At 40.7% G+C, this 12,532-nt stretch overlaps 2 long non-coding RNA genes across 2 annotated transcripts; both read right to left on the bottom strand.

Moving 5' to 3' along the window:
* Positions 1-586: 586 nt before the first annotated feature.
* LOC127300156 (uncharacterized) lies at positions 587-4,719 on the bottom strand. The gene is made up of 5 exons (XR_007850953.2): positions 4,255-4,719; positions 4,070-4,166; positions 3,829-3,905; positions 2,865-2,955; positions 587-2,695 (listed from the first exon to the last, which is right to left on the bottom strand). It is a non-coding gene; the product is annotated as an uncharacterized lncRNA (long non-coding RNA).
* A 5,964-nt stretch (positions 4,720-10,683) lies between these two features.
* Positions 10,684-12,020, bottom strand: LOC127300157 (uncharacterized). The gene is made up of 3 exons (XR_007850955.2): positions 11,915-12,020; positions 10,951-11,041; positions 10,684-10,781 (listed from the first exon to the last, which is right to left on the bottom strand). It is a non-coding gene; the product is annotated as an uncharacterized lncRNA (long non-coding RNA).
* Between the last annotated feature and the right edge of the window lie 512 nt (positions 12,021-12,532).

Genomic DNA, 12,532 nt, shown 5'->3' with positions numbered 1-12,532 from the left:
TGATTATGCTAACTTTATTCTTTCCAAGTACTTCACTCCAACCTTTTCAGCTCAGCAAAGGAGGAAATTCTTTTATGACTTGAGGCATTATTTCTGGGAGGACCCACACTTATATAAAGAAGGAGTGGATGGTATTCTGCGAAGATGTGTTCCCGAATATGAACAACAAGAGATACTGAGTAAATGTCATGGTAGTGCTTATGGAGGACATCACGCCGGAGAAAGAACCGCGCAAAAGGTTCTGCAATCAGGTTTTTATTGGCCAACTCTCTTCAAAGATGCAAGAAAGTTTATTTTATCTTGTGATGAATGTCAAAGGGTTGGAAATATCTCCAGACGCAATGAAATGCCTATGAATTATACTCTTGTTATTGAACCGTTTGATTGTTGGGGATTTGACTTCATGGGACCTTTTCCCTCTTCAGAAGGTAACACTCATATACTTGTTGCTGTTGATTATGTTACTAAATGGGTCGAAGCCATACCTACAAAAAGTGCTGATGGTGAGACCTCTTTAAGAATGCTTTTAGATATTATTTTTCCTAGATTTGGAGTTCCTAGATATATTATGACTGATGGTGTGGGGACCCCGGACTAACGGTCCGAAATACCCTGTTATGTATACAGTTCACGATCCCATGATCAGTGTGTCGTGAACACATAACCGAACTGATATCAAATTACACCATCCATTACAAAGCGGAAAAAGAAAATTACAATGAGGTCACATGACCAATACTTACATAATAGCCTCGAAGGGCCTAACTAAACATCAGAGTAGCATCATCACTTCAGCAGCGCAGTACCCAAGTCATCTGCCATAACCCTACATGCAACTGACTGGGAAGACGTTCCTAGCTCGCATAGACGTCGTCAACTCCTTCTTCATCTGTCGAAGTCCTCCAGGTCTGGCCAAGTAAATAGCCAGGGACAAAGCCGTGAGTACATTTGAATTGTACTCGCAAACCATCAAGAAGGTGATAACAATTCTAACTAAAGAAGACAAGAGAGGAAGAATAGTTTCTCTGGTGGATAAAGCATGTGAAAGAGAATCAGTTTCTCTTGTGGATATAGAATGTGAAAGAGAATCAGTTTCTCTTGTGGATATAGCATGTGAAAGAGAATCAGTTTCTCTTGTGGATATAGCATCCCACATCACAGTTGAAGGGGACACTAAGAGGGTGATAAGACATTTCTATGACATCTCTATATCTTTGTTAAAGAAGAGTTCCTCTACATGAAACACTAGGAAGGGTCACCCGCTTTTGTTTCATTTTTCCTCGACCATCTCCACATGGTCGGCAAAACATCTTTCCCGTACCCTTCCGGTACTTCCAACACACATTTCCTTTGGAAATCATTTTCAAAACCAAAACTCGACACAGCTCTGTAACGGCCATCCCAACCGTCCATGACCGCGGACGCGGCTATTCGAATAGTTTTGACTCTGCAGAGTTTGCACACTTTCACCACAACTATCCGGATACCTATCGTGTGGGCATCATCCCCGCATAACGACATATGCCACGACGGATACCCGGACATAACCTTTCACCCATTCGACTTAACACGAGGTCCTACCCTATGGAGTATGTACCTCCCCGGCACCGTGGCAGCTCACCTCCTCTAGAGCGTGGCTCCACCGCCAAGCCAGGAGACCCATAGTGTCTTCCGGACGGGTCAGCCCCGAAGGCCTCCCGTTATACTATTGTCCCAACCATGACAACCCGGACTCGGGGGTAACCGTACCCTTGTATAGTTGTGCGGTGCCTCATGCTAAGAAGAACAAACGTCAAGTTAAGCCCCGTGCCCACGTTGGAGTAGCTATGGTTGCGCTGTTTAGTTGTTCCGGGCGAATACAAAGAACCATGTGTCGTTTTTCTCAAAAACCCAAGTCACACACACCTTCCTCTTTCCAACCATCTTTGTCAAGATCCTTTCCTTTCATAAACCATACGCTTGGGTAAGATTGCCTCACCCAAGGTTTTCATAAACATTTACAACAAGGTAAACCTTGAGGGGTTCCCAATCTAAAGTTTCATGAGTTGAACTAATACAACACTATGGCCGAGATGAGGGTCATCACGCCATTGAGGGTATGAAAAAGAGGTATTGGAGTGGATCATACTTGCTTGAGCTAAGCATGTATTATGACAACACAAGAGGAAATATACTTTCAGATTTGTGGTGCTATCTAACCCAATCAATAGATAGATAGGGATGAGAATTGACCAACACCAACACCATTAAGGGAAAACAGGCATACTCATCACAATTTGAGAATACACCAAAAACATGGTATTGATACATCTACACTAGAAGGGGGTGTAGTATGAATCTTGTCCCGAGGTGGAACATATTCAAGCTAAATATAGAAAGCAAGTTGGATAGCAATGGCCATGATACCATACACCCAACCAATTACCAAGACCTTGACAAGATAAAACTACTAGAGGTACCATGCTTGCATCCAAGCATAGATGACAACAATATGGAGATCATCACACATAGAACCAAGATGCTATTGATAGCACAAGATGACATCCAAAGAGACATCATATCAGAGATCAAAAGATGGCTTGCCTTGGCTTATTTGTCCCTGGACCTCTTCAACTCCATCAATATAAGAATCCCGTCAATATAAATAAAATCCTTGTCCGAACCACTTCTTCTTCTTCTCCGGAATCGTTCGCATCTATCGTCGGAAAATATAAAAGGAACACAATCAATCATATTGCACCAATCATAACAAGCATGCAACATTCAACAATCAACAAGCAATAGCTAACCACCTTACTACGGGCTAACATACAAAGAACTTATAGATACTGCAAAGCAACTAAAAGAGAACCCATTTTATTTACCTAGTAAAGGTATGAGAGTATCACAACTTAGCAATTGCCTTTCTCGGGTATCACCATGGTATAAACCAAATATCCCCTGGTAGATAACATCCTAAAGAGGACAAGTGCATTAGTTTGACATCAAATACAATCACAAAGCATTTTCAAACATTTTTGAAAAAGTAGAAAACAGTTTTCCTAACTTAATTTGTTCCCATAACACTACAACCAAAAAAAATAGGAAGCAAACCATATACCACATCATTTGAAAACTTAAGCAAAACAAAAGAGCTAATGTTAGGTTGCAGAGGTTTGGTTTTGCAAGCATAAAACAAAGGTTGCCCATCTCTACTAAAAAGAGTTGGTCAAGGGTTTTAAATAAACCGAAAAGTTTTGCTTCAACAATGCATGTCACACATATACCTTACTAACAGCAACAAATATGTATGAACAGAGACTAATAATATTTTTCCTAGATAGCCAGTACTAATACAAGACTAACCCAATTGGAATCACCTAAAAATATTAAACCTACAATTTTAGGAATTTCTTTGAATCTGACTGTACAGAAAACAAGATCTGTAAGCCATAAATCGTAGAAAAATCCTAAAAATATGAGGCCACTTGTATTTGAAAGGTAATTAAACAGAGATGCATACCCAATTGGATTTGGGTTCAAATTGTTTCTGAAACTCTCACAAATGGACTGACAAGTTTACTGCATGTCTGTACCATTTGCTTTCTCACTGGAGTTACACAACAGATAAATGTTTGAAACTTGTTGGAGATGATTAAGAAAACATTCAGTAATCCTACAGAAGTGGAATCACTCAATTAGGTTCAAAAATGGATTTTTGATGAATTAAAAGCTAACAGCCATGTCTGCAGAACACGCAGAATAAGTTTAATTCACCAAAAGTCATACACACATCAGAAAAATATGAGGCTTGCTGCATCTGAAAGGTATTGAATAGGTGGTTCTTACCCAATTGGTTTCATTCAAAAATTCGTTTCCAAGCTCCTGGTTTAATTCGACAAAGTCAGATCTGACCAGATCTTGATCTGTGAACCATTTCAGTTTCAGGAGGTCAATCGAAGTGAAACCACCGCCAAAATGAAGGTACTGAAGAGGGCTTTCACCCACAGTTGAGTTTGCTCAAAAAGGTTTCGTAAAACGGAAGAAATCTCACAAACAGTGATTCTGCATGTTTGCAGACTTTATTTACCATGCAAAATCCGTAACGAATTTGAGGATGAGACCAATGCCAAGTTGTAGATCTTTTCAATACCTATCTGCGGAACTTTGAATCACTCGATTTGGATCTGCACACAAGATTTGGCGGATTTTACAAGTTCGTACCAGAATCTGAAACAGCAAGATACAGAAATTACTGCAAGGTTTTGGACGAACTTTGCTCAAGAACTTCAGATCTGAGGATAGCTCAAGCTTCTCCATGCTTGGACCAACATGCACCTGCATCAAGATCCAATCTTAGCAAGGGAGGAAGAAGAAGAGGAGAGAAAACCATCTAGGGTTGGGGAGAAGAAGGAGAGGGAGGCTCTCATGGTGAGGGGAAGCTTGAGGGAGGAGGGGAGCTTCATCTAGGTGGATTTCCATGGCCATGGCCGGCCATGGAGCTTGGGAGGAGCAGCAGCTCGTGGGTAAGAGGTATGAGAGGAGTGTGAGGGAGTGGAGGAAGGAGTGGGGAGTGAAAAATGAGAGCAAAGAGAGGAGGGGGTGGCCGGCTATGAGGTTTTATAGAGGGAGGGAGTGGTGGCAGCTCTTCACTTGATTGGCCAAGGTGGGTGGCTGCCCATTTAGTGATTGGGGTAGTTGGGAGGCAAAGCTTGTGGAGGAAGGAAAAGAAGAGGAAGGGGCTGGCCGAAAATTTTGCCATGCCAACATAATTGGCCGGCTCCATTCTTGCCAAATAGAAGTAAACAATGTGAGGGAGAGGCACAACATCCATGTGAATAGATATGTGCATGATGTTGAGGAGAAAATGTCAAAGAGTGACTTTGATGATGATAAAAATAGAAGTAGATACATATAGATAAAAATAATGGGAAGGGTGACATGTACTCCAAGGATAATTGTTACCACTATGGTTGGGACTAACAAAAGATGAAAAATAGACCCAAAGGTATATTTGATGATTAGAAGTTTTTATTTGAATTCAATTTTGGAAGGATTGGGATTGATCACATGCAACAATGCATGAGCCTGTCAAGGTAGATGGGATGGTGAGTTAAGTATTCCAATACTCACAAGGATGAATATTGTGACATAAATCATCAATTCACGAGGTCAATGTGATAATAGAAAAGAATAGAGGATTGAGATGGATATGATGAAACATAAGTTGCTATTCAAATAAGAGGTCAATAGGGAGTGATTTGAAAGTATCAAATGATCATCCATTTGATCAAAAATTGGGGGATGGAGGGGATACAATGTGGTGGATCAGAGATGTGCATAAGATGTGCAAGAGTTGCCATTTGAAAAAGAGTTTAATTGAAGGGTATGGGACACACCTCAATTGTCTAGAGACAATTGGGAATGAACTCAAGTGGAATTTTGAAGATGTTGAGAGAAAACTAGTTGGAACATAGGAGTTCAAAATATTCTACTTACTTTCTCAAGTAAAGTAGAGTTTTTCTCAAATTTAAAGTAAACAAGAAATGGTATAGGTACCATAAACAAGCCTTTTGTTAAAAACAAAACAAAACAGAGAGTAATGTTTTAGAAATCAGTACTTGGTAGAAATGGGATGAAAAACAAAACCCATTTTAGTTCCTTGTTTTCTTTGAAGAATTATTTTGAAAAGATTTAATAAAACTAGAAGTAGTTTTGTGATAAAACTAGAGAAGGAAAATCAATAGGACCTTTGAGAGAGAAAACTTATTTTAGGGAGAAGTGTTCTCAAGGGTAGATGGTGGATACAAAATGTACCCATCATTCCCACTCTTGGTTTTGTGAAGATTTAACTTGAATAAAAACAAGAGGTGAAAATAAAGAAAGTGATCTAGTGCAGAAACACTGGATAAGGTATGAGATCAAGTTGAATATAGGAGTTGCAAGGATAGATTGAGACATGCAGGACGTGGAGGTTGAAGAGGATGTTGCATGGATGAGATCCATGCATTGAAGTCAACAATAATAGTTGTGGGTGCTTAGAGATCAATTGCCAAAGTCTGGACATTTAAGCCTGTCAACACAGATGGTCGACATGGCCTCAAAATCAACAAGGATGAGTGGGTATAAGAGAGGGATGTAGCTAGGGGAAGATGATCCCAAGTTTTGAATTAAGGATGATTGAGCTAGGTTGCACCACAAGGAGAAAAATCAAGGTGGCACACTCAGGTTGCCATCAGGAAAAGAGTTTGATGTTATAAGAAGGAAAGCAATTCTTCCTAAGTCACACATGTGTTTTATTTAGTGAGTTGCTTGTTTAACCACTAGAGGTGTTGTTATTAAGGGTAGCTCAAAACAAAACTCAACAAGCAAATCAAGACAATTTATCTACCAACAGATCAAGGCAATTCATCATAACAAACAGATCAAGGCAATTCATGTTAATTAGTCTATAGAAAAAGTTTTTGTTACCCCTAATTTTTGCACTTTGGATAATTAAACAAGCTTGCAAAAAGTTGGGGTGTTACAGATCTTCCACCCTTAAAATAATCTCGTCCCGAGATTACTAAGCATAGAACTAGAGGGGTTGTAATGTTTAACTAAAGTTAGACTCCATTCTTTTGTAGATGTGCCATTTTTGAGAAGGTCGTTGCTTCATCTTCTGGGAGACATGATGGATTCCTGCCGATGGTGAGCTTCATGAAGAGGTTGAATACTCCAAGCAGGTGTTAGAGTCCATGATTCAAGGAGAGTTAGCGCACTCCAGCGGTGCTTTAGCAGGGTTGAAAACTTTTTAGAGTTAACTTTAAATTTTAGTGGAAGACGAAGTCTTCCACCCTTAAAATTGTTCATAGGGGGGTTTAAAAACACTAAGCTTCGGCCAAGGGTCTTGTCAGTGCTTTCGAAGAAGTGATCTTTCTCTCGTCTTGAGTTGAAGCATCTTCAGGGAGCGAGGTGCAGTCCACAGCTTCAAGGGAAGTTAGTGCATCCCAAATTCCCAACGGTGTTTTAGAAAGGTTTAAATTTTTAGGGTCAGCTCCAATTTTTAGTGGAAGACGAAGTCTTCCACCCTTAGGATTTTTCATCGGGTTTCGGAAAAACTCAGAGCTTCTGCCTTGTAGTCCTGTCTAGGCTTCTGAAGAAGTCGTCGATCTTCCGTATTCAGTTGAAGAATCTTCAGGAGACGATGTGTAGTCCACGACTTCAAGAGGCACTCACGGTGTTTATTAGACCATATAACGCGCGGTAAGTTAGTAAGTCGATGAAACGCCTGGTTGGTCTCCATATGAAGCAGCAACGATGGCCGTCGAAGACAATCTTCAGCTTGAGGGTCAGTGTTGACTTATACCACTTAAGAAGTGAGTAGGTAAAATACACCTAATCTTGAGTCTTGAGGTATCTTCATGAGCTTCACTTGATGAGGAATAGATGAACCATGTGATGTAACTTGGGTCTGACGCTATTGTTCTCTCAGTTTGTTAGACGGTGTGTTAGAGGGTGGTTTCAAAAAGATATCCTCGAGGTTAGCGCGATTATACTCCAAGGTTAGACAAAGTTAGTATGCATGTCTTCTTGCAGAGGTGCAGTCACTCTTGAAGGTAGGGTCTTCTGTCTTCTCGGCTTAGTAGAGATGCTTCAGCTGATCTTGAAAGTAGTTGGCGTAGATAGGGGTCTGGTCAGTTTCTCTGACGGTTGAGAATCGATGGTTAACAGGGTTAACTTATCCATTTAGCTAGCAGTAAGCATTTTATCGGCGAGGTAGATGACTGTGAAAACGTCTTAGAGGGGCTTCCTACGCTGGTTTATCACACCAAGAGTGTTTTTCAGACCTAAAGACCAAGACAATCAAACACACAACAAACAAATAAAAACACTCAAGACAACACACTTAGGGAACTACAAGCAATCATCAAACCAGACATGGTAACACAAGTACCCATGGATGACTAATACGCGGGGGTAGCTCAATCAAAGCGATTGAGTTTTGTCCTATCCATCCTATAGGTTTGGGCTGGTCACATATGTTGCAGTCTTCAGCTTGTTGACATCGTCTTCAATAAGGATTCTTGAAGCAGAGAGTGGTGATGCGGTCTGGTGTTGAGTCGTCGAGGTTGAAGTAGAGGCTAAAACTGTGTAGTCTTCTTGCTCAACATCCCGGGGACGTGGGGTCTTCGAAGGGGTAGTTGTGTAGGTACTCCCAAAGTCGGCATCTTCTGGTGGCTGGCCTAAAAATTACTAGTCAAAAACTGAGGACTTGATCCCTGACGACTGCAAAAAGTGCAAGTCCACGGAGGAACAAGGTCAGATCTTTGACATACTTTGGTGACAACCAAGGACATGATATTATCATTCTTTTATGTGCACACTAAGTCGGCCTCCAATCTTCAATAGCTGTCGTTGGAGATTCACGAGTCTTCCCGAGGGATTGATGTATCTTTGAGTTCGAGTCTCCGGTCTGAGTTGGGGACATCGTCCAATATGTAGGTTTGAAGTGGATGAGACAATAGAGTAAGAATTTTCAAACACTTCTATAAAGCGGAGAGATAAGAATTTAGAAGTTTTGAAGAAACAAGAGGAGTAGAAGCTATGCTTCCGACTAACGAAAGAATTTGTTTGGTAAATAGTTTTGCCCAAGTACTTGTTTCCTAACTAACGTCCATGCTAACTAAGGTCTCCTACAGTCAGGATGGCTCTGATACCAGCTCTGTGGGGACCCCGGACTAACGGTCCGAAATACCCTGTTATGTATACAGTTCACGATCCCATGATCAGTGTGTCGTGAACACATAACCGAACTGATATCAAATTACACCATCCATTACAAAGCGGAAAAAGAAAATTACAATGAGGTCACATGACCAATACTTACATAATAGCCTCGAAGGGCCTAACTAAACATCAGAGTAGCATCATCACTTCAGCAGCGCAGTACCCAAGTCATCTGCCATAACCCTACATGCAACTGACTGGGAAGACGTTCCTAGCTCGCATAGACGTCGTCAACTCCTTCTTCATCTGTCGAAGTCCTCCAGGTCTGGCCAAGTAAATAGCCAGGGACAAAGCCGTGAGTACATTTGAATTGTACTCGCAAACCATCAAGAAGGTGATAACAATTCTAACTAAAGAAGACAAGAGAGGAAGAATAGTTTCTCTGGTGGATAAAGCATGTGAAAGAGAATCAGTTTCTCTTGTGGATATAGAATGTGAAAGAGAATCAGTTTCTCTTGTGGATATAGCATGTGAAAGAGAATCAGTTTCTCTTGTGGATATAGCATCCCACATCACAGTTGAAGGGGACACTAAGAGGGTGATAAGACATTTCTATGACATCTCTATATCTTTGTTAAAGAAGAGTTCCTCTACATGAAACACTAGGAAGGGTCACCCGCTTTTGTTTCATTTTTCCTCGACCATCTCCACATGGTCGGCAAAACATCTTTCCCGTACCCTTCCGGTACTTCCAACACACATTTCCTTTGGAAATCATTTTCAAAACCAAAACTCGACACAGCTCTGTAACGGCCATCCCAACCGTCCATGACCGCGGACGCGGCTATTCGAATAGTTTTGACTCTGCAGAGTTTGCACACTTTCACCGCAACTATCCGGATACCTATCGTGTGGGCATCATCCCCGCATAACGACAGGACATAACCTTTAACCCATTCGACTTAACACGAGGTCCTACCCTATGGAGTATGTACCTCCCCGGCACCGTGGCAGCTCACCTCCTCTAGAGCGTGGCTCCACCGCCAAGCCAGGAGACCCATAGTGTCTTCCGGACGGGTCAGCCCCGAAGGCCTCCCGTTATACTATTGTCCCAACCATGACAACCCGGACTCGGGGGTAACCGTACCCTTGTATAGTTGTGCGGTGCCTCATGCTAAGAAGAACAAACGTCAAGTTAAGCCCCGTGCCCACGTTGGAGTAGCTATGGTTGCGCTGTTTAGTTGTTCCGGGCGAATACAAAGAACCATGTGTCGTTTTTCTCAAAAACCCAAGTCACACACACCTTCCTCTTTCCAACCATCTTTGTCAAGATCCTTTCCTTTCATAAACCATACGCTTGGGTAAGATTGCCTCACCCAAGGTTTTCATAAACATTTACAACAAGGTAAACCTTGAGGGGTTCCCAATCTAAAGTTTCATGAGTTGAACTAATACAACACTATGGCCGAGATGAGGGTCATCACGCCATTGAGGGTATGAAAAAGAGGTATTGGAGTGGATCATACTTGCTTGAGCTAAGCATGTATTATGACAACACAAGAGGAAATATACTTTCAGATTTGTGGTGCTATCTAACCCAATCAATAGATAGATAGGGATGAGAATTGACCAACACCAACACCATTAAGGGAAAACAGGCATACTCATCACAATTTGAGAATACACCAAAAACATGGTATTGATACATCTACACTAGAAGGGGGTGTAGTATGAATCTTGTCCCGAGGTGGAACATATTCAAGCTAAATATAGAAAGCAAGTTGGATAGCAATGGCCATGATACCATACACCCAACCAATTACCAAGACCTTGACAAGATAAAACTACTAGAGGTACCATGCTTGCATCCAAGCATAGATGACAACAATATGGAGATCATCACACATAGAACCAAGATGCTATTGATAGCACAAGATGACATCCAAAGAGACATCATATCAGAGATCAAAAGATGGCTTGCCTTGGCTTATTTGTCCCTGGACCTCTTCAAGTCCATCAATATAAGAATCCCGTCAATATAAATAAAATCCTTGTCCGAACCACTTCTTCTTCTTCTCCGGAATCGTTCGCATCTATCGTCGGAAAATATAAAAGGAACACAATCAATCATATTGCACCAATCATAACAAGCATGCAACATTCAACAATCAACAAGCAATAGCTAACCACCTTACTACGGGCTAACATACAAAGAACTTATAGATACTGCAAAGCAACTAAAAGAGAACCCATTTTATTTACCTAGTAAAGGTATGAGAGTATCACAACTTAGCAATTGCCTTTCTCGGGTATCACCATGGTATAAACCAAATATCCCCTGGTAGATAACATCCTAAAGAGGACAAGTGCATTAGTTTGACATCAAATACAATCACAAAGCATTTTCAAACATTTTTGAAAAAGTAGAAAACAGTTTTCCTAACTTAATTTGTTCCCATAACACTACAACCAAAAAAAATAGGAAGCAAACCATATACCACATCATTTGAAAACTTAAGCAAAACAAAAGAGCTAATGTTAGGTTGCAGCGGTTTGGTTTTGCAAGCATAAAACAAAGGTTGCCCATCTCTACTAAAAAGAGTTGGTCAAGGGTTTTAAATAAACCGAAAAGTTTTGCTTCAACAATGCATGTCACACATATACCTTACTAACAGCAACAAATATGTATGAACAGAGACTAATAATATTTTTCCTAGATAGCCAGTACTAATACAAGACTAACCCAATTGGAATCACCTAAAAATATTAAACCTACAATTTTAGGAATTTCTTTGAATCTGACTGTACAGAAAACAAGATCTGTAAGCCATAAATCGTAGAAAAATCCTAAAAATATGAGGCCACTTGTATTTGAAAGGTAATTAAACAGAGATGCATACCAAATTGGATTTGGGTTCAAATTGTTTTTGAAACTCTCACAAATGGATCGACAAGTTTACTGCATGTCTGTACCATTTGCTTTCTCACTGGAGTTACACAACAGATAAATGTTTGAAACTTGTTGGAGATGATTAAGAAAACATTCAGTAATCCTACAGAAGTGGAATCACTCAATTAGGTTCAAAAATGGATTTTTGATGAATTAAAAGCTAACAGCCATGTCTGCAGAACACACAGAATAAGTTTAATTCACCAAAAATCATACACACATCAGAAAAATATGAGGCTTGCTGCATCTGAAAGGTATTGAATAGGTGGTTCTTACCCAATTGGTTTCATTCAAAAATTCGTTTCCAAGCTCCTGGTTTAATTCGACAAAGTCAGATCTGACCAGATTTTGATCTGTGAACCATTTCAGTTTCAGGAGGTCAATCGAAGTGAAACCACCGCCAAAATGAAGGTACTGAAGAGGGCTTTCACCCACAGTTGAGTTTGCTCAAAAAGGTTTCGTAAAACGGAAGAAATCTCACAAACAGTGATTCTGCATGTTTGCAGAACTTTATTTACCATGCAAAATCCGTAACGAATTTGAGGATGAGACCAATGCCAAGTTGTAGATCTTTTCAATACCTATCTGCGGAACTTTGAATCACTTGATTTGGATCTGCACACAAGATTTGGCGGATTTTACAATTTCGTACCAGAATCTGAAACAGCAAGATACATAAATTACTGCAAGGTTTTGGACGAACTTTGCTCAAGAACTTCAGATCTGAGGATAGCTCAAGCTTCTCCATGCTTGGACCAACATGCACCTGCATCAAGATCCAATCTTAGCAAGGGAGGAAGAAGAAGAGGAGAGAAAACCATCTAGGGTTGGGGAGAAGAAGGAGAGGGAGGCTCTCATGGTGAGGGGAAGCTTGAGGGAGGAGGGGAGCTTCAT

Source organism: Lolium perenne, chromosome 5 (assembly GCF_019359855.2).
Source record: "Lolium perenne isolate Kyuss_39 chromosome 5, Kyuss_2.0, whole genome shotgun sequence".
NCBI classification, from domain to species: domain Eukaryota; kingdom Viridiplantae; phylum Streptophyta; class Magnoliopsida; order Poales; family Poaceae; genus Lolium; species Lolium perenne.
This window is presented reverse-complemented; position numbering and strand designations above follow the sequence as displayed.